The sequence below is a fragment of the Pan troglodytes genome, chromosome 15, assembly GCF_028858775.2.
Source record: "Pan troglodytes isolate AG18354 chromosome 15, NHGRI_mPanTro3-v2.0_pri, whole genome shotgun sequence".
In the NCBI taxonomy this organism is placed as follows: Eukaryota; Metazoa; Chordata; class Mammalia; order Primates; family Hominidae; genus Pan; species Pan troglodytes.
In genome coordinates, this window is record NC_072413.2 from 14,968,402 (window position 1) to 14,989,666 (window position 21,265).

Here is a 21,265-nt window from a genome sequence, read left to right on the forward strand (position 1 = left end):
ACTATAAACTATGTAAATTATAAATTGAAATTGTTCTATGCAAACAAGATATATTTGAACCCTGTATATTAGAGGCAAAAGTCCATGATATTGGCAATGTTTTGGCCTGAACTATGGGAGGAACAGAGTTGGAATTACTCACCTGAGTTTAAATTTGGGAGCAGCAAATTTGGGATTAGAGGATAGGAAAGATCAATAGTTTTATTTTTAACAGGCTTAATTTTAAATAGACAATCATATAATATATTTTAAATAAATTATTAATCATAAAATAATGTCAGGCTATATTTTAATACTCACCTATCAATTATAAATAAATAAAATGATAAGAAAATACATAAAAACCACAATAGTTTTTGTAATTAGACAGTGGAGTTACTTGTGATTTTAATGATGTAGGAATTATTCAGTTTTTAAATAATAAATCTTTATTAATTTTATAATTATCAAAGATGCTATAAAAAGAAATATTTTTTATTGCTATGCTACTGATGTATTTCCATTGCATTGACTAACAAAATTAATACTAGAATTTTCAAAAGTATCCACAGTGGTTACTTTATTTGCACTGTTAATTCAGCTCTTTTTAAGTATGCCTTCTCGTTCCCTAATTGATATAATTCAGAGACTACACTCGGACACAATTTAATGAATAAGCAAATTAGGTCCAGTTATTCCAATATGAAATTCCTTTTAATTATGGGCTACTTTTGGAGATGTAGAATAATTTGAATGTTTAATCTGGTGGCTCAGTATGACCTACTTCACATTGTTTTATGAGTGGGTGAAAAATATAAGTGTTAGGAAATGTGTACCAGAAATAATTTGTCATCTAATTACATTTCAGAACATTATACCTCCTCAAAGCCTTGTTTCGGCATATATCTCATTTTAAAAATCTATGTTGTATATATGTTTACTTCTTTAAAATTTTAAAAATGTTTGTGGCATTCACATAAAATACAGAAGAGACTAGCAATAAGTGACATACATATACTTCAGGACCTGAAAATTTATATGATTATATATTTTTTTTCCTTAAAAAGAATATATTCAATTTTAGTATATGTGCTGACTCCTCATCTTATAACACTGAGAAACTTGGGTTCAATGAAAAAAATCAACAAATAATAAAAACAAATATTCTTGAGCATCAAATATGTGTATGATATTTTTCTAGATATTATTGGAAATGAAGGAGAGAAAATAAGAAATAATTTGTCCTCAAGACTTGAAATATAATTGTAGAAAAACATTATATGCTCAGGATAATTTAATTGAAAAGGTACAGTTGAAAATTTGTCAAAATTTTAGTAATTATATAACCTAAAAAATGAAGAAGCCTCTGTGAACAGTTAAGGACAGAGAAGAACAATGACATAAAGATGACCTTAAATGATGGGTGATGTTTGTGGGGCTAAAATGAAAAAACGAGAACATTTTACGTGAAAATAATACACAAAAAGTATGGGAGGAGAGTCTCAAGTTATTTCAAAGGGGACTACGGGGGGAGCAAATAGCCTGCCTTAAGTGAAATGTTTATATTAGAGAACAAGGGAAATATTTGGTTGGAAAGTTAAATTGCTACGTATTGAAGTACAACTTTCATGCAGTCAAATCTGGCAGACTTTCCTACACATTTTTTATTAGCTTGACAATCCCAGTACTATTGTTTAGAATTTAAGTTTACTTTGAAAAATGTAAAACAGAAAGAGTAAGTTATGTCACTGATGTGTGCGTAAAAGTAATAATATGCAGTGGAGTAATGTATGAATCAATTATAAATAGAAAAAAATAAATTCTGCTACATTATGAAAACAAAAGAATATATTCAAATACATCATGAGAAAAATGTATAGCTTTATAGTTAGGATAAACCTTTAATTCAAGTGCTGTTACTTGAATTAAGGATGCACAAGCCCCAGACTCTACTCCACAAACCCTACCCGCTCTTCTCACCACGTAAATACCTAGGGAGAGGGATCTGTCTGAAGGAACCTTTCCCACAACAGCCTTTATTCAAAATGACACACATGCCACTTTCCTGATGCCTACTCTTGTACTCCAACTGCAGTGTGATTCATTACACACAGTTTGCTTGTATGTTATATGACAGTGATTACATCAAGGATTTGGGTACTAGCTAACTGAATTGATATATTTGAAAGTACTTTATAAAACAGAAAGTGCTGAACAACCATTAAGTATACAGAATGATTTGGCAACAATCATATGTAGTACCATATTTTCTGAAATATCTATTTCTTAAAAAACAAGTTTCATTAAGTGTATTATTTGCTGAATAATCTCTCAAAGGTCATGTTTTCATATAGCTACTATTATTGCATTTTGAAATCAAACATTATTTTCTTTGCCATTTCAGAGAAGCCCTTGGTAATCCAGCCCGCAAGTGCAATTGATGTGCATGGCTCTAAAGAGAAATGGGCAAACAAAAAGAAGATTAACTATACATTCAATAATCATTTATTTATTTTCTTAGAGATATCTACAGTAGCTCTCTGTTATCCTTATTTTAATAAATGCTGACGTACAGAATGAGTGAGATTTTTGGTAATAATATTTTTTTTTTGAGGCAGAGTCTTGCTCTGCCAACCAGGTTGAAGTGCAGTGGTGCAATCTCCACTCCCTGCAACCTCCACCTCCTGGGTTTAAGCGATTCTCCTGCCTCAGCCTCCTGAGTAGTTGACAGGTGCACACCACCACGCTCTGGCTAATTTTTTGCATTTTTAGTAGAGATGGAGTTTCACCATGTTGGCCAGGCTGGTCTCACTCCTGACCTCAAGTGATCTGCCTGCCACGGCCTCCCGGAGTGCTGGGATTACAGGCATGAGCCACCGCGCCCACCCGGGTTATAAATTTGTTATTCCTCTTGTGGTTGTTTGGGATGTGTATTTGTGTGTGTGCACATATACATATTATTGAATTTACCACGTTACTCCAAAGGCTTTTCTTTAACTATTTTGCTTGATGTATATTCAACAATGATAGTCTCAAACAAACAAACAAACAGAAAACAGAAACACATCTGATTTTTCACCAATACTGTTTATAGAATGAACCTGTATAGAGTCTGAGGCTATTCTGATGATAAATTGACTATAGGACTAGAAGAAACTATTTTGCCATTTTACAAACTCTCATTATGCACCTTATATAATAGTGCCAAGTTAATAAATTTGCTTCTATGTTTATAGTCTGCAACGGAAAAAACTTACGAGGTACTATTTTCCAGATGAAAGTGAAAGTGATGACAGATTTTATTTCTTCACTTAAATTATTAAGATATACCTTTATTATGTGAGCATAATCGATTTTATTGCAGGGAAGGCCCTTAATTCAGTAAAAAAGACAGGATTGCTTCTTGAATATTAAAACATTTTCATCTTTTCAGTTTTGCTTTTCTTGATTATCTATTTTTCTTTTTACTGAGTAATGTATATCATTTTTTAATTAAATATAATTTAAATAATATTTTACAATAACCTAAAATGCTTCTGAATACTTCATCAATAACTTTTGGATGTTCAATAACATTAAGAACGATTACATTTTACAAATATTATTTTTGCATTATTTATATGTTTGCATTTTTACAAGTGTTCTAATCGCATATTGCAAGGCCAAATCAGAATTTTTAAAGACTTTATTTTATTAACATTTAATTATAGCAACAATTAAGAAATAAAATAAAATGACATAAAATTTTAAATCATATGAATAAATTAAACCTATATATTTAAATTACTTTACAATTTTAGCATTTTTCATAAATATACAGAAATTTCATTTTGTGTCTGTTATAATTATTACAATATTAAAATTATGTAATGGAAAAATAAGCATCAATTAAGACAGCATACATCTGTTGACAAAAGAAAGAGAAGGTATATTTGATTTCCTTGATTTTTTCCTCTCAAAATTGAGAAATAGTTTAATTTTATAAATCTATATCCATTTAAATTACTTAAGTCACCATTTTAGCCTAATTTTTTCATTTTCTAGATAGATTACTCTTCTTTTTTTTTTTAAAAAAAGGTATCATTGATTCTGGTTACGAGTAAAAGACAATTTTAGATGTGCAAATATTTAGATATATAGTCACAATTAGTATTTTTAGTTCATGAAATCTTTAGGCGCAAACTTTGCTGTTCTAAACTAAAATTTGGATTCCAATTCAAAAGCTAAAGACTATCATAGTGTGATTATCCCAAATGAACTCTTTTACCTAACACTTACTGAAATTTCAAGATAATTAGTATTGAGATTCTACAAGTCAGTAAGAGGTCTTCTCCCTGTGAACTTTTAGGTTTTAAGGGCACAAGGAATTTAATGGCTACTGGGCTAAAGAATGTAATAACCACTACTGTGCATATGATTTTAGTCATATAGGCAAAAAGCCTAGGAGGTACATTGTTTGGTCAGATGGCATAAGTACAATTAATTGCAATATAAATTGTCAGATTGTTCCAAAAAGCTCTACAATAAATTATTCTTCACCAGAAATATACGAGAGAACACTAGAAACAATAAGTCCTATAGTTATCTTTAAATGCTACCTATTTGATGGTTTTTCTGGTGACATTCCTGTGTTATTTTAATTTGTATTTTCTTTACCACCCATGAATCTTAACAGATTTTTCTATGAAAGTTCAGCACTTCGATTCATTCTTCTGTGGACTGACTGCCTGTGCCTATACACTTCCCTGGCTCTCTTGCTTGGTGTGTGCATGTGGCTTAGTTTTAGCAAATAGAATATTTGCTGTCCCTGAGCCTTAGTCTTAAATCCTTATACAAGCACTTTTTCTTGTTATCTTACCTGTTTGTCTGACTTGGGTCATGATTCTTAGAGTAATTTTGGTTGCCAAATGTTAAAGTTAGTAGAACTACTATAAGCCTCTGAGTGGCTAAATGGTAGTTATTTCTGTGGCCTGAATACTCTTATGAGATATTCAGGAGATTGAGAGGGAAGAATTATTTTTGAAGACATGGAATTTTTATTTTCTATTCCTTAGAACAGTTTAGTTTACCCTAAATAGTAACTACCTATTATTTTCCCCTGCTAATTTTTCTTGAGGCTCCTAACTTTATCAGGTGAATTTTAAGACATCTGTGAGGCTGGGCACGGTGGCTCACACCTGTAATCCCAGCACTTTGGGAGGCTGAGGCAGGCAGATCATGAGGCCAGGAGTTCAAGACCAGCCTGGCCAACATGGTGAAACCTCGTCTGTACTAAAAAGAAAAAAATTAGCTAGGTGTGGTGTCACTCGCCTGCAGTTCCAACTACTTGGGAGGTTGAGGCAGGAGAATTTTCTGAACCCGGGAGGCGGAGGTTGCAGTGAGCCGAGATCGTGCCACTGCATACCAGCCTGGGTGACAGGCAAGACTATATCTCAAAATAAATAAATACATACATACATACAAACACATATATGTAATTTATAAATATTACCTTTTTGTCATCTATTTAACAAAATATTTGCTCAAATATATCCTTCCATCTGACAACTATTTAACATTACTTTTCTAATATTTTTACCTTATTGCTGCTGACTTGATACATTTTTATTCATTCCACTACATCCTTGTTATTTTGGAAGATCTATCCTTTATTTCTTTATTAAGGGGTATCTTCAATTTTTTGACCTCACAATTAGATGCATAATTTTCAAGTACTATTTGAAATAAAGATACCTTCTATTGTCTTAGCAAATTAGTCAATTTCTCTACTTACTCCTCCTCAATAAGTTGACAAATTCAAAAAACATAAATTTCCCCATTTCTTTTTCACCACTCCCCTCCAAGAAACCTTGGAACCAGTTTGTTCCAAGGTTTGTTCCCACCAAAGTCTAGATTATACAAAAATATTTTAGAATGTTAATGATATATTGTTAGTAAAATTCTTCTATTGAATAGTTTATGATAATTTGTCAACATGAAATGTTAGGCAGACATTGAATACCAACTAGAGCTATTCATATTCTCTTAACGGGATTTCCATTGAGTTATTGATGAAAGATAAAGTGATATAAAGAAAATGTGTATACACCGAGTGCAAAATATTTCATACCCTTTATGTGGCCATGAATATTAAATCATAGTTATGGGAGGAAATTGCCAAATACATATATTAGGCTGTTAAAAACTGTTTTCCTGAGCTCTGGAAACTGATGGATAGGCATAGCAGAAGAGAGCAGAAGCAAGCCAAGAAATCAAGGAAAGGATACTGCTATATAACAAGAAATAAAATAAAAGTACGTAATGTAATTCCCTTAGAAAATGAAGTCGGGTGACTGAGAAGATGTGGAGAACCTTTATAACAATTTCCTTTTTCTAATCAGATTTGATTATAAAACATCGACATAAAATCAATATATGTGTATTATATTCATTTCAATTTTAATTTCAAGACTTAATTTTGCTGTCTTAAAGATCATGGATAACTCCATCTTATCTCAATGTTCAATCTATAATTCATTAAAACAGTTTTCAAAAGAATTTTCAAAATACTTTATTATGATTACAACCATACTTAATCTTAAATTAGGACATACTGTGTGATAAATACTATGGTGAAGTACTTCTCAATAATCCATATTCTTAAACACAACAAGTTCTATGATCAAACTGCTTAAATTTATATATTTGCTCAATCATTTGCCACATAAATATTTTACAGATGAAGAAACTAAAACACTTTTTTTTTCTCCGAAACTGTTTCAGGGCTAACTAACTTACTCAAGAGCTTGGTAAAAATAAAAATTATTAGATACCTTGTGGATCCGTTGCATATATTTCAAATTTAAGTTTTTGAAGCACTTTTTGAAAAGACTTCTTTATGTGACATTTGTTCATTAAAAACACAGTGATTCTTTTTTTGAAATACGATCCAATTGTAAAATATCCTGTGTCTAGAAATGAATTTATTTTCCTAACAAAAATGAATTAAATTAATTAATTAATTAAATTCTCAGAACCATTATTTAAACCAAGTGTGTTGATCCTACAACCAGTGAAAATAATCCCTACAATTCTAAAAATGTGTGTGCTATTATCCATCTATTTCCTAGTTCATTAAAGCCAAGTTATCATAATCTGGACTTTTTACCAAAGATTTTCCGGGATGTCAAAGGTTTTTACTCCTAAATTTAATATGCTGAAATATTACTTTATGTTCTATTTATTTTTATTCATTTAAAATAACACTTTTCTCTATGTTGCGATTGCAAAAATTAACTTATTTACATATATACATGATGTCATGATATAATCTAGGCACAATTTTGGATATTTTCTTTTCCCAATCTGTTTAACTTACACAGGTAATCGATATACGTAATCACCAAGCAAAAGACCTTCATTGGTTTCTATTTTGTTATTTTTTCCTCTGAAAAAGAGTTTAAGATAGTTTTAACATGAAGAATAGCAACCATATTTTTTGCATACTGTTATTTCTTCAAAGACGCTTAATCTATATAAACAAATTTTTAAAACCCTGGTATCAGTTGGGTAAAATCTCTGAGATTTAAAATATTTACTAAGCTACTAAATGTTAAGCAACATGGGATTTTGAAAAATTGGCCAATGGCAAGGATTGTAAGGGAACAAAAACTTGGAAACAATGCTGTTTGTCGACATCTTGAATAATTTGCTGTGCCTCTATTTTATGTCACAGTATTTCCACTTCCAGGCCTATACAAATAAATAAAATCAGTGTTATACACAGAATAGGTACACACACACACACACACACAAGCGTTCAGATATAAAGATTTCAACTGTAGCATCATTTGTAATAAACAATATTGGAAACAATGTTGGTATATATTGCTAAGAAAATGTGTTGAGATCAATTTAGTATAATTATATAATGAGATATATGATTATTTCATTTCTTTATGGAATGAGCATAATGGGAAAATCCAGTGGAAAGCTTACGTTAAAGCTAAGAAAGCTAAATCTTTAAGACCTTTCATATGTATGGGTCTTTCTCGGGGTCATATGAGTTTTGCAAAATTTGCTATGTAAGATGCTTAATTAAAAATAAGAAAAGCCACATCTGTTTTGACTCCCATTTGCCTTTAGTCATTTATCTCCCTGTCAGGTAGTGCGGGTCCAGCCTACAGCACTTTTAGTATTCAGCTAAGGGGAAGTTGAATAGAGACATATTTAATTTCAGTTCATTGAGGTTGATGTGTTTGATTTAAAGCCACTTCCATGTAAAATGAAGTTGTTTCTGGCAGTTCAGAGACTTTCTATTGCTCACTCCATAGATTCATCCAGTGTCGTAGCACAGAGGTGCAGAGGCAGAGAATGTTGTGAGACACATGTCATGCAGTACTTGGTACCAGAGGCTGCAGAGAAGGAAAGAAACAGCTGCCCTTAACCTAGCTCTCCTTTCCACTAATTCTTACCATGGTGGTGATGTGGTGAGAACCAGATGTCCTACATGTAAGGGGATCTGCTGTAGGCAAAGAACTCTGGAAAAAAGAACCTGAGCATTTTTGTGGAAGAGTGACCCAGTTGCTCTGACCCCCTTCTGAGTGTGTCTCCATAGTCACAAAATGGAAAAAAATCTGAGTTCTTACTCTAACCATTTGGATAAAAATAAATCTCTCTAGGGGAAAGATAACACTAGAGTCTCCAGCTTTGTAACTTCTGGGATGCATCTACTGGGTCTCATCTTCTCTTGAAATGTAAATATATATCCCTAGTGAGGTAAATCCTTCAGGATGGCCCCTAACCATGTTCTTTCTGTGAATTAATTTCCAGAGCTAGTTCTTAGCGTAGAGCAGAAGTCTGAGTAAAATTTGTTGAGGAAGTTCTTACTATGCATAAATAACTTTATTTACAGCCTAACGCTATCCATTAAAATCAACAACAGAAAGACAAACTAATCCAAAATGACCCTGCAATCGGGGCTCTAAAACAATGCAGGTTGACTGTAATTGTTAAAATAAATTTGGAAAGTATTTGACCTTATCTGTTAAAATTAAGTATATGCATACCCTGTGACCAATAATTCTGCTACTATCATCCAACAGGAACACATAAACATATTCAGCAAATGTACAAAATTGTTTATTAAAGAATTATTCACAACAGCTTAAATTGGAAGTTTTGCAGTTATCCATCAAGAGTGAAATAAACACATCATAGCATATATATACATACATGGAGTATTATCAAGCAAGAAGGATAAACGGTATACCCAAGAGAGCTTTGATGACTCTCCCAAATACATTTCTGAGTAAGAGAAGCCATCCAGAAAAGAATATATATTGTTTAATTCTATTATAAAAGTTCAAAAATAGGTTAAAAAAAGTCTATGTTATTAGCAATCAGAATAATAATTACTTGCAGATGGAGCAGATGGTAATTTAAGGGAATTTTATTGTGAAATATGTACAATCACTTTGTTAAAATTAATTAACTATATACTATTTGTGTATTTCAATAAAAATGTTTAATAAACTATCTCATTGTTGTTATTTACATTTCTTAAATAGCATTTAGGCATGGGTGAAAAGGTTTAACTTGACTGGCCTGAATTGCTCAAATACTGTACATTCCAAAGAGGGGTCCCTCTGCAGGACTAGACTTTAGTCTAGGAGTTCATCTCTGAGCCCTTGGAGTATTTTGCTTGATAAAAGTGTTCTTGTTTTCCTGAAGTCTTGGGCCGTACTCTCCCAGTTCGACCAGAAAAGATTATGTTATCAACGTGACTTATGTGAACATCTGTTTTTACTCTGGGTGTAGGAAGAAAGTTGTGCTTAAATGTCATGGAGCTGAGGTCAATCATATGGGCATTACATGACTATGTGACTGATCCCAGTAAACACCTTCGACAACTAGGCTCCAGCGAGTGTTCCTGGTTGGGAATGATTTGCACTTTACATATTGTTGCTGGGATAATTAAACATGTCCCCATGCAACTGCTCTGGGAGGGGACACCTGAGAGCTTGGACTTGGTTTCTCCTGGAGTTCACTTCATTTGTCTTTTCTCTTAGCTGAATTCTATCTGTACTGTTTTTACTGTAATATACTGTAACAATGAGTACTACAGCTTCTGATTCCCTTAGAGATTTCCAATAAATTACCAGGTCTCAAGTGGTCTTGGGAACCCCTGGCATATTACTGAACTTAAAGTTTTCAGAATATCTGTATTTGATATATTCCATGGCAAGCACTATATCCATCATACTTTTTCATTTATTGACATAACTCCAAATATTTCCACATATCTAAAATTCAGGAAAGTAACCCTATCCTTACCTCTGAGGATAAAGCTTGTTAAGTATAGGTAAACCATGATAATTTAAATTCACCTGTTTGTGACGGACATTTTTAATGACTGTTTTTAGTCAAGAAAATGTGAGGGTAGGTCTGCCAAGAGCTACTGAAAAGAGTTACATTTTCTAAAAAAAAAAAAAAATCCTTGTCTTTTCTTTTTGAGAATAATTTGTGATGTTTCTGAAATCATTGTTTGCCCATAAAGAGAGATTACTTAAACAAAAAGTCTGTATAAAATATGACTACAAAGAAAGATGAGAAAAAAATCACATTCTTGATTAATTTATTGATCTATTAAATTAATAGTCTTGGAAGTAGATCCCTCTTTGGACTTCCAGTTAGAGACAGGGCCTTACTCTATGGCCCAGGCTGGAGTGTAGCAGTGCCACCATAGCTCATTGTGTAGCTCACCGCAACCTCAAACTCCTGGACTCAAGCAAACCTCCTGCCTCAGCCTCCCAAGTGGCTGGAATACAGACAGGTGCCACCATGACCACACCTGGCTATTTTTTTTTCAATTGTAGAGCTAAGGTCTCCCTATGTTGCCCAGGCTGGTTTTGAACTCCTGGCCTCCAGTGAGCCTCCCACCTCAGCCTCCCAAAATGCTGGGATTCCAGGCATAAGCCACCAGACCTGGCCTATTTATAGTTTAAATTTTCTCATCGTCTAAATAAAAGATCTAAAACTAATTGTCTAAGTTGGCAGAGCAGTCAGAACACACACATTTATTGATTAAATTCATTGTCTTATATGGATGTGGTTCATGGTGCCCAAAACAATTACAATAGTAACATCAAAGGTCACTGGTTACAGATTATCATATCAAATATAATTATAGTTTAAAAGTTTGAAATATTGTGAGATTTACCTAGATATGGCACAGAGATACAAATGAACACATGCTATTAAAAAGTGGTGCCAATAAACAGGGTTGTCATAAACCTTCAATTTGTGAAAAAAACATTATCTGTGAAGGCAAGTGAAGCAAAGCACAATCAACTGAAGTATGTCTATATTCCACTGCCTTTGCAGAGTGTATACAGTTGTATTACATAACATACATAGTATATATACAAATATATATAATATATATATTTGGGTATATGTAATATATATTATATATTTGTATATATATTATACACACATATTATATACATATATAGTATACATATATATTATACATATGTATTTTATATATATATATATATATATATTTGTTGTGGACTGTGTCTTGTTTCCCCAAAATTAATATATTGAAGCCTTAACTCTCAATGTGTTAGCATTTGGAGGTGGGACCTTTGGAAGTAATTAGGTTTAGATGAGCCCATAAGGATGGGGTCTTCATGATGGAATTAGTGCTCTTACAGGAAGAGACCAGAGAGCTAACGCTTTCTATTCGCTATGTACGTACATAGGAAAAAGGCAGCCCTTTGAAAGCCCAAAAGATGACCCTCCTCAGACTTGCCAGGTTCAAGAACTATAAGAAATAAATGTCTATTGTTCAGACCAGCGCCTATCTTATTTTTATATAGCAGCCTGAGCTTACTAAAACAATTATTAAGAAAAAACAGCAAAGCAAACAAACAAAAGCAACTATGTTTAAAACTCCTGGAAAAATAATTTATCTTCTGTGCAGCTGTTTTTTAAGATCTTCCTTTAATGTATTTCCCCTCATTTTTCTTGCGTCTTATTTGGAGTCTGTAGTAGCATAGTTCTTAATTTGCTTATCAAGTAATTTACATCATGTTAAACATGAATTTCAACCAGCAAAGAATATTATTAAAACTTCTGGACTAATGTTATTCACTTGCATTCTTTCCTACTACCCGGAAATGCTTTTGCTGGCAATGATTTCTCCTTTGATGTTGTGAAGTTTCGGGCCATTGTTAGAGAAACAGGTCCACTTGCCGATTAGCAGGCAGTAGGCTTTGTGACCTAAGTTCAGTAACAGAAAATCATTACTTTCTCTGGCAATTTGATACAACATGCTTCATATACTCCAAAATTCATCAATTTTCTGCTCTGTTGATGTCCTCCTTCATTATGTTAAAGAATTGCCATAGTATAGTTTATTCATAATGGTATTTTCAGTTGATTACTAGAGCTCCACTTTAGCATTTTAAAATCATATTATCGCATGTTTATTTCCAAATTAACAGGGCAATAAAAATCCTCTCTTAAAAATCAGGGATATTAGTATTCATCTCTTTTTATGTAAAAATATTAAAAAATTAGAAGTGAAATATCACAGAAGATATTTTAAATATGAAGACAAATAATGAAATAAGGAGAATTTTAAAAGCCAAATATTTTGGATCAGAGTAAGAAGTTAGTGGTAAAAGATAAAGGTTATCCAACAACCTTTTGCAAATGAAGCCAAAAAAGTAGGTTTGCGCAACAGTGAAAAACTAAAATTAGAACTCTTTTATATTTCATTAAAAAACATGCCCTTTTTCAAAATGTCAGATCGGTTTAATCACACCATAAAATTATTTACCCAAAGTTAAGGAAAAATAGCATGCTGTCATATAAGTAGAAAATTTACATACACAATTGATATTTAACGTTCTCTAAGCGATGTAAAGATTGCTTTTAAGCCATCTAAGAGAGTTGTGTTTATTATTAGGGATAAAAAAGTGTGTAAATTAGCACAATATATTTTATATAAAATGAATCTGTTTTCTCTTATAAGAATATACAATTATAATTCTGAATTTTGAATTTATTCTTAAACAAATAAAAACAACTGCTATATCTGAATTCTTGTTTTATGTCACTCTATCTATTTTTTTACTATCTATATTTTTTTTACTATCTATATTTTTTTACTATCTATATTTTAGGCATTTTCACTATCTATATTTTAGGCATTTTATAGGTTAAGTATGTGCAGTTGGTGCTTACTAAATATAGCCTAGCAATGCTCCCTGTTTCTTTTTTTTAACCTTTAATTTCAGGGGTACATGTGCAGGTTTGTTATATAAATACATTTGCATCATGGGGGTTTGTTTTACAGATTAATTCATTACCCAGGCATTAAGCCTATGATTCATTAGTTATTTTTCCAGATCATCTCCCTCCCCCGACCTTCTGCCCTCTTGTAGGCCCCGGTGTCTGTTGTTCCCTTCTTTGTGTGCATGTGTTCTCATCATTTAGCTTGCACTTACAAGTGAGAGAATGTGGCATTTGTTTTTTCGTTCCTACATTCATTTGCTAAGGATAGTGGCCTTCAATTCCATCCACATTCCTTCAAAACACATGATCTTGTTCCTTTTTATGGCTACATCTTATTCCCTGGTGTATATATTCAACATTTTATTTATCCAGTCTTTACTATTGATGGCCATTTAGGTCTATTCCATGTCTTTGTTAATGTGAATAGTGCTGCACTGAACATATGTGTGCGTGTGTCTTTATAATAGAACAATTTATATTCCTCTGGGTATATACCCAGTAATCGGATAGCTGGGTCTAATGGTAGTTCTGTTTTTAGGTCTTTGAGGAATCACCACGCTGTTTTCCACAATGGCTGAATTAATTTACATTCTCTTTAACAGTGTATAGTGTTCCTTTTTCTCTGCAACCTTACCAGCACCTGCTATTATTTGACTTTTTAATAATAGCCATTCTGACTGGTGTGCTTACTGGTTCTTAATCTCACCCACATCTTAGAATAATGTGGAACCTTTCAAACTACCGACACCTCTTTCTAAAAACTGAAGTTCTGTTTTAATTGGACTTTAGTAGAGCCAAGAAATGAGTATTACTTAAAATCTTGCCATGTGATTCTACTAGGAAGCCAGGGTTCAGAGCCATGGATTACATTTTTAATATAAATACACATTATTAGTTGAAGCAGTTTTAAGTTAGGATAGCTGTAACGTTGATTGAAAGGGGAATACTTAAAACAGAACCCTGCCTTGGGTCATCAAGACTTAAAAAATTCTTCTGTTTTTATTCTATTAAATATAATCATGCATTCATTTACTTTAGCATTTGTAATTCTAAAACACATTGCAAATTTCACAAAACTACCATTTTCTAAATGTCAACACTCTAAATACACCATTTATTTTTTAAAGTAGTATATTCACTTCAAATTCCATTGCTGTGTCAAGAGTTAGTTGAACTTAAAATATAATTAATAGTTACTCAGCAAAAATAGAAAGATGTTAGCTGACGGTGTCAAAAGAAATATTCTAACACTGATTTCATTTTTACTAAATGACTGAATTTTTCTTTATGTTTTATGCTTAAGCTTCTCTGCTTTCTTTCTATTTTTTGTGGTTTAAATAAAGAACCATGATTATCTGTATAAATGATTGCTCAAAGTAATTAATCATTTTTCTTATGAAATTACCAGGGTAAATTAAGAATCTTATAATTACAGAGTTTTCTCTTGCCTAGAGGAAACATACTGAGAAATTGTGTTAGGAAATTATTATTTCAAAACCCAATCTAAGTTCTTAGCCACTGGACTTTTAAAAAATACATATTACATATACTTTTTCTAACATGATTGAGAATATAGTTTGTTTCAGATTTGCACATTTCTTAAACGAAAACAATAAAGAATTCAAAAGGCAAAAGGTACTGTAAAAAAGTTATTTGATCACATGTAAATGAAAATTCTACCTTCTTATTGAATTTTACTAATTAGAGGGGTAATTATTCTCGCATCAGATTATTTGCACAAGATACTATTTCTGATGTATTTTATTAAAGAATTCAAAAGGCAAAGGTATTGTAAAAAAAAGTTATTTGATCACATGTAAATGAAAATTCTACCTTCTTATTGAATTTTACTAATTAGAGGGGTAATTATTCTCGCATCAGATTATTTGCACAAGATAATATTTCTTATCTATTTTATTAAAAGTCACCATTTATTATTGGTTTTCATCTCATGTTATATATGCAAATGAAACTCCTTTGAGTATGCAACGGTTATTTACTGCAGTGAATATTGTATAATCATATTTATCAAAATGTTCTTCTTCGAAATATTTTTCTAATGCTTATTAGCAAACAGTTTTTATATTTGAGAAAGTGAAATGTGGACTTTGGAATCAGATTTAGGCCATATGGTAAGCCAGTTGCCTGAAAAATCTTCATAACAAATGCTAATATTGATGAATTTTGGAGATGTCATTATATATGTATACCTAAAACTACAGGAAAACAAAGAAAATTACCAATGCCAGAAACACAGGCAACACTTAAAACCAGCAAGACCAGTTGCTCTGACTTTTCTGGATGGCAAGAGAGATGGACCCAGCAATTTATAAATTTGGATTTTCTTAAGGCTCAGCAGCGAAGAGGTGATGCATAGCTGGACCTAGATTGAAAGAGTAAAGAAAAATACTTATTAACCAACCCAGTATAATTAAGAAGTTTGTCTGTAAATACTAGAACAATTGGTAGAAAAAACAAATATATATTCTCCCCTGAGAATCTGTAACATCAGGATTATCCATCATGTGTTGTTTGACTTCAAACTTATAAATTGTACAGCCTTGAACCATGAACCATCAAATTAACAAATTAACATATAGATTATTTTCTGGCCATTGATACACTGGAAGCTTGGTGGAAGAGATGCAAAATCATTCCAGAGCAAAAGCTGAAATTTTTTTTCTGCAAAGGGCAAGATAATAAACATCTTAGGCATTATTGACCATTTTAAAGAGCAGCTTATAATCACCAAAAGGAATATCAACAAACTAGAAAGTGAAGATGAAGAATTATCCAGAATGCAGAATATGAACCAAAAGATAGAACATAAGATAAGCTGAAAGACATGGAGGACTGAATAAAACTATCCAAGGAATATCTAAAAGAAATTCTGAAAAGAGAATAGTAGGAATAAAAATAATGGGATTATAATAGTTTGCTTCTACTTCTGGGATGAATGTAGTAGTTGTATAAGACACATACTCTTATTAAAATGACAAGAAAAAGCTGGATAAATTATAAAAGCCACATATATTTTAAAGCATGAGGGAACTGTAGAAACAATGATGAATAGATAAACTAAGAGTACAGACATACCTGAGTGTTCGAAATGGGCCAAAGAGCATGATGCATTCATAGCGTCTACTAGTCAATTCTGGCTCAAATTAGGAAGTAGAAGGCATGTTCAATGGACGCAAAACAGTAATATATATATAAACATGTGGGTAAGTCTAAAGAAGCATTTGCTATATTGAATCAAACAAATACAATAAAGTAAAACAAATACTAGAGAACATTGTTAAGCTGAGTTAAGTTTGGCTCAAAGTGCCCATTGTACTTGCCTAATTAAGTTTGGCCCAAAGCGGCACCCATACATAGTGACTGTACTCTAACTTAATGTGTAAATAAGTTGTAAGCTAATGTAGATATATGGACTTGTAACCAAACAACTGAGCCTCAACCAATCATAGGAGCCAAACCCTTAGTCAATCCCAGGCTGAATGCTGCCAAATTATGCCCAAATAAGGCAAATATTGAACTGCACCAATCAGGGAAACTCTGAATATAATTTTCTATGTTCTGGTTATAAATACATCTCACCACTCTGGATGTGGAGTCACTCTGAACAGTCTTTTTTCTGGGATGGTGCCTATTTCTCAAACCTTTTTCTTGGTCAAATAAACTTAGTGAAATTTAACATGTCTTAGTTGTATTTTTTTAAACAACATTCAAAGACCTACAAAATAGGACAGGGAACTTGTATTTAGACTATACTGTCTAAATGCAACTTATTTATGCTAGTTATTTGTGCGTTATAGAGAATATAGTGATATTGATATACTTTAAGTCATTTATGTACATCGGGAAGAGGAAAAAAAAAGTTACCCAATTCAATGGAAGTCAAACGAAGAAGCAGAACAGAGCTACCAGAAAAACATGATAAGAATTAAAGAAGATGGGAGCTCAAAGAGGAAAACTGTCACTGAATTTGGGGAACTTTTCCTTGCAGGCCAAGTTAACTTTTATTCAGATAGAATTCTCAGATGAAAAAGACAGAAATTATAGTCTATGGCTGACAAAATATAGAGAGTCTGCCCAGAGACTTTTGCTATTCTAAGCTAGAATCATAAGGTTAATACACTCCAATGAAGGAGAAAACAAGAACCAGCTCTTGAGCATACTTGAAGTCTGGGACCAAATCTGAGTTGTTCAGATACTCATATTTTCACCCTGATTTAAGATGATCTGATATGGGTAATGCCTGCATAAGCAAAACTTCTGGAGGAACTTATCTCCATAGTAGACAACAAGGTAATCTTAAACTATCCTGACACTAATTGGGTGTATAAACTTGGCCAAGTCATTTTTCCCTTTGAGTCTCAGTTTCCTCAACTGTAACATGAATATGAAAGTAACTAACTTGTAGGTCTGTATTACAAATAAAGTCAATTATTTTGGTAAATCATTTGTATGCAATATAGCATACATGAGAGAGAGAGAGAGAGTTTGTGTGCATGTGTTTAGAGAGAGATGGAGAGAGAGACACACATACACAGAGAAGAATCAGTATATTGTTAAGGATAACAACATCCAGAAACAAATCGACAGACAAGAAAAACAATTTAAATAATCGAATTATCAGACAGAAGTTAAAGAACAAAACATATGCTTAAAGATGCACACAGGAAAATACAAATATGATCATGGTAGATTTAGAAAGGAAATACCTGCTAGAAGTAACAGAGAACTACTAGAAAATTAACGAAGTGCAGTAGGAAGAAAGAAAATAAATTATTGAAGAAAAGTTTCAAGATACAAAGGATAGAGTTAAACGTTAATATATGTCTAAACTTTACCAGGAAAAGGGAGACAAAGGCAATAACTAAGGAAATAATAGAGAATGTTTTTAGTACTGATTAAAGACAGATATAAGCAGATTTAAGCAGGTCAACAAATTCTGAGTGGAGTAAGAAAAGTACAATGAAGAAAACAAAAGACAAAGCCAAAATTCTGTAAAGCAGCTTGAAAATAAGGCTTATTACCATTAAATAACAACATTTCAGTCTATGGAAACTTACATCCTAGGAGAGGGAATAATTTAAATAAAAAAGTAATGGATGAAAAGAGAAAAATTCCATCAAGTGGGATAACTGTTATCCATAAAGAAGTAGCAGGTGAGATGGGGAGTAAAAAAACAAACATATATAAATCCTCTTATTTTATATATTATAGCTCAATTTTATTCCCATCTTTGATAATCCAAAAATTATACACTGATCAATATATCTGTTCTAAATGTTAAGATTCCAACAGGTAGATCATGTCTCTCAAAATGTGTTGCACATTGCCTCAACTGGAGGTTCATGGTGCATATTAAAATAAGAAAGGCTTAGAGAATTATTACAGCAAGGAAAACAATGTAAGTTTATTTAATTTAGTGTTTTAGCTATATATTTAATAATTATTTTAGGTAGGCAGTTGTTTAAAGACAACAGAAATTACTTGGAATTTAAAGCAAGCAAAAATGAATGCATTGGAAAAGCACAACGCAGCTCTTAGAACTGAAAAAAAAGTAGGTGAACCAGGCTCAGGCAGGAATCAGAGAGCAAGTCAGAACCAATATCAGAAAAAGGAAGTTCTGCTTTTCATGTGGCTATTGTCCTGTCAGTCATGACCGCTGGCCACTGCCAGCAAAGCATGCACAGGCATTTTCTGGAATGCTGCTGGGCTCTGCTTTAGCTTGTCACTTCCCACTTTTCCATTGGATTCAAAAAATCTATCCATCTGACAGGAATAATTTCAGACTCTCTGCCTACTTCTTACCTTGCAAGGCTGAAAATGCAAGGAATGAGTGGCTATTCTTGGGTCTCTGGTTTACATTTTAGCCTCCAGTTGGTGGGAAGAGAAAAATCTACTCACAAACAGCTTCAAAACGGAAAGGCCCTATATTGGCATTCCTACATAAAAGAAAGTACTGGGGGGCTTGACAAATGGACATTTGTCTTCAAAGAACACATATTCTCCTTTAGACAAAGTTTGCACTTATATAGCACAATTAACCTACTTCTTATCAATCAATAAAACGAAGAGACAATTACAGAACAGGATAAGGTGTTTGCAAACTATGTATTCAACAAGGTTTGATATCCAGAATATATAAGGAACTCAAAAAACTCAATAGCAAAAGAAAAAATTGATTAAAAAATGGACAAAAGAAGACATACAAATGGCCAAAAAATATATAAAGAAATGCTTAACATCATTAAGCCTCAGAAAAATGCAAAACAAAACCGCAATGAGCTATTACCTTACCCCAGTTTAAATGATGGATATTATCAAGAAGACAAAATATAACAAATGGAAACGATAATGTGGAGAAAGAGGAATGTTATACACTGTTGGTGGGAATATAAAATAGTATAGCTGTTATGAAAAGCAGTATGGAGGTTCCACAAAAAATAAAAAAGATAACTATTATATTACCCAGCAATCCCATTACTGGGTACGTGATCAAAAAAATGAAATTAGTATGTCAAAGAGACATCTGCACCCAGGGATATTGAAGCATCATTCAAAATAGCCGTGATATGGAGTCCGCCTAAATGCTCATCTAACAACAAATGGATAAAGAAAATGTGGTGTATAAATGTATATCTATCTATCTATCTATCTATCTATCTATCTATCTATCATCTATTTATCATCTATCTATCCACCCCTCCAGAACAATATTCAGCCATAAAATGCTGTTATTTTTAGCAATGTGGATGAAGTTGGAGGACACTTTGTTAAGTGAAATAAGCCAGGCACAGAAAGACAAGCACTGCATGATCAAATTCATATCTGGAGTTTTAAGGATATGGAGAAAGATGTTAGGTTTTTTCCTTGTGTGGACAATATTTAAAATTATTATATTTGGAGAGATAACTAGAATACTCCTGCCAACTTAACTATGACCCATTGAATTGCTCTGAATTATAAATCAGATACTCTGAATTAGCACTTCACTACCATTTTTAAATCTACAGCATTTATATAAATTAATAACTGCTGTAGAGCATACTACTCATGGCTGAAAAAAGTGACCTGATGATTTGAGCTATCTAAGACCCACCTGATGTCTAACAGCACTAAGGATCAAGCTACCACCTCTCCCTTAACACATCTTTCACACCAGCGTGCTAGAGCAGATAGCTGAAGAGTTTTCCCTAAGCCAGAGATCATTCTGACAAGGCATATGGAACAATGGAGATGTCAACATGCTTTCAAGACAAGTAACAGTAATCCTGGCTCTTAACTTGCTTTAATAATAATGAATTTTTTTTATCAAGTCCTGAGGAATGAGGGCTTCCAGGTGCCGTATTTCCAGGTGCTTATCAGAATTTTTCTTTGCTGATAAGAACAATTGTTGCAGCATGCTTTGCTAATCATATACAGAAAGACAAGAAATTTATATTCTAATAATAGAACACAAGTCCATCTCTTGCATCTGATTTAGCCAGATTAAGTCACCTTTTGACCAATATCAATCTGGAAGTGATATCATGAACTAAATGGTGTCAACCTGGGGTTTCTATTATATCTCAACAAAGGAAAAGAAGTTGCCGTCATTGGCAAGGTACATACAGGATACATCTCTGTTTCGGCAGATGGGATGAGATTTCCCTGATTCTCCTACACTGCAGAGGGTAGAGGGAGGTATTTATATAATACATGGAATTTTAATTGAAGAAGCAAAGAGGAACGGATTAATGTGATTAATAGTGTTTATCTAATACAAGATGAAAAACAACATATTATTGTTTGTATTGTGATGGTTCTAGAATAAAACACATCATTTCTCTAATTTTAGTTAGATCTTTGCTGAAAGAAAAAGATAAATAAAATATCCTACAGTTTATCCATATCCATGTTCCTCTACACTAAATATTCATCTTTGATTAGTTATTTTTAACTATATTTGATTTCTTTATAAATTACCTTTTGAAACTTTAAACAC

General features: G+C 32.5%; 1 long non-coding RNA gene across 1 annotated transcript in view; it reads right to left on the reverse strand.

The window, feature by feature from the left end:
* Window positions 1-11,948: 11,948 nt before the first annotated feature.
* The window catches only part of LOC134808268 (uncharacterized), a 46,275-nt gene continuing 36,958 nt past the window's right edge, over window positions 11,949-21,265 (reverse strand). The window contains exons 3-4 of the long non-coding RNA XR_010150857.1: window positions 15,507-15,649; window positions 11,949-12,246 (exon numbers count right to left, since the gene is read on the reverse strand). This is a non-coding gene — a long non-coding RNA (uncharacterized LOC134808268). The remainder of the gene's footprint in view (window positions 12,247-15,506; window positions 15,650-21,265) is intronic.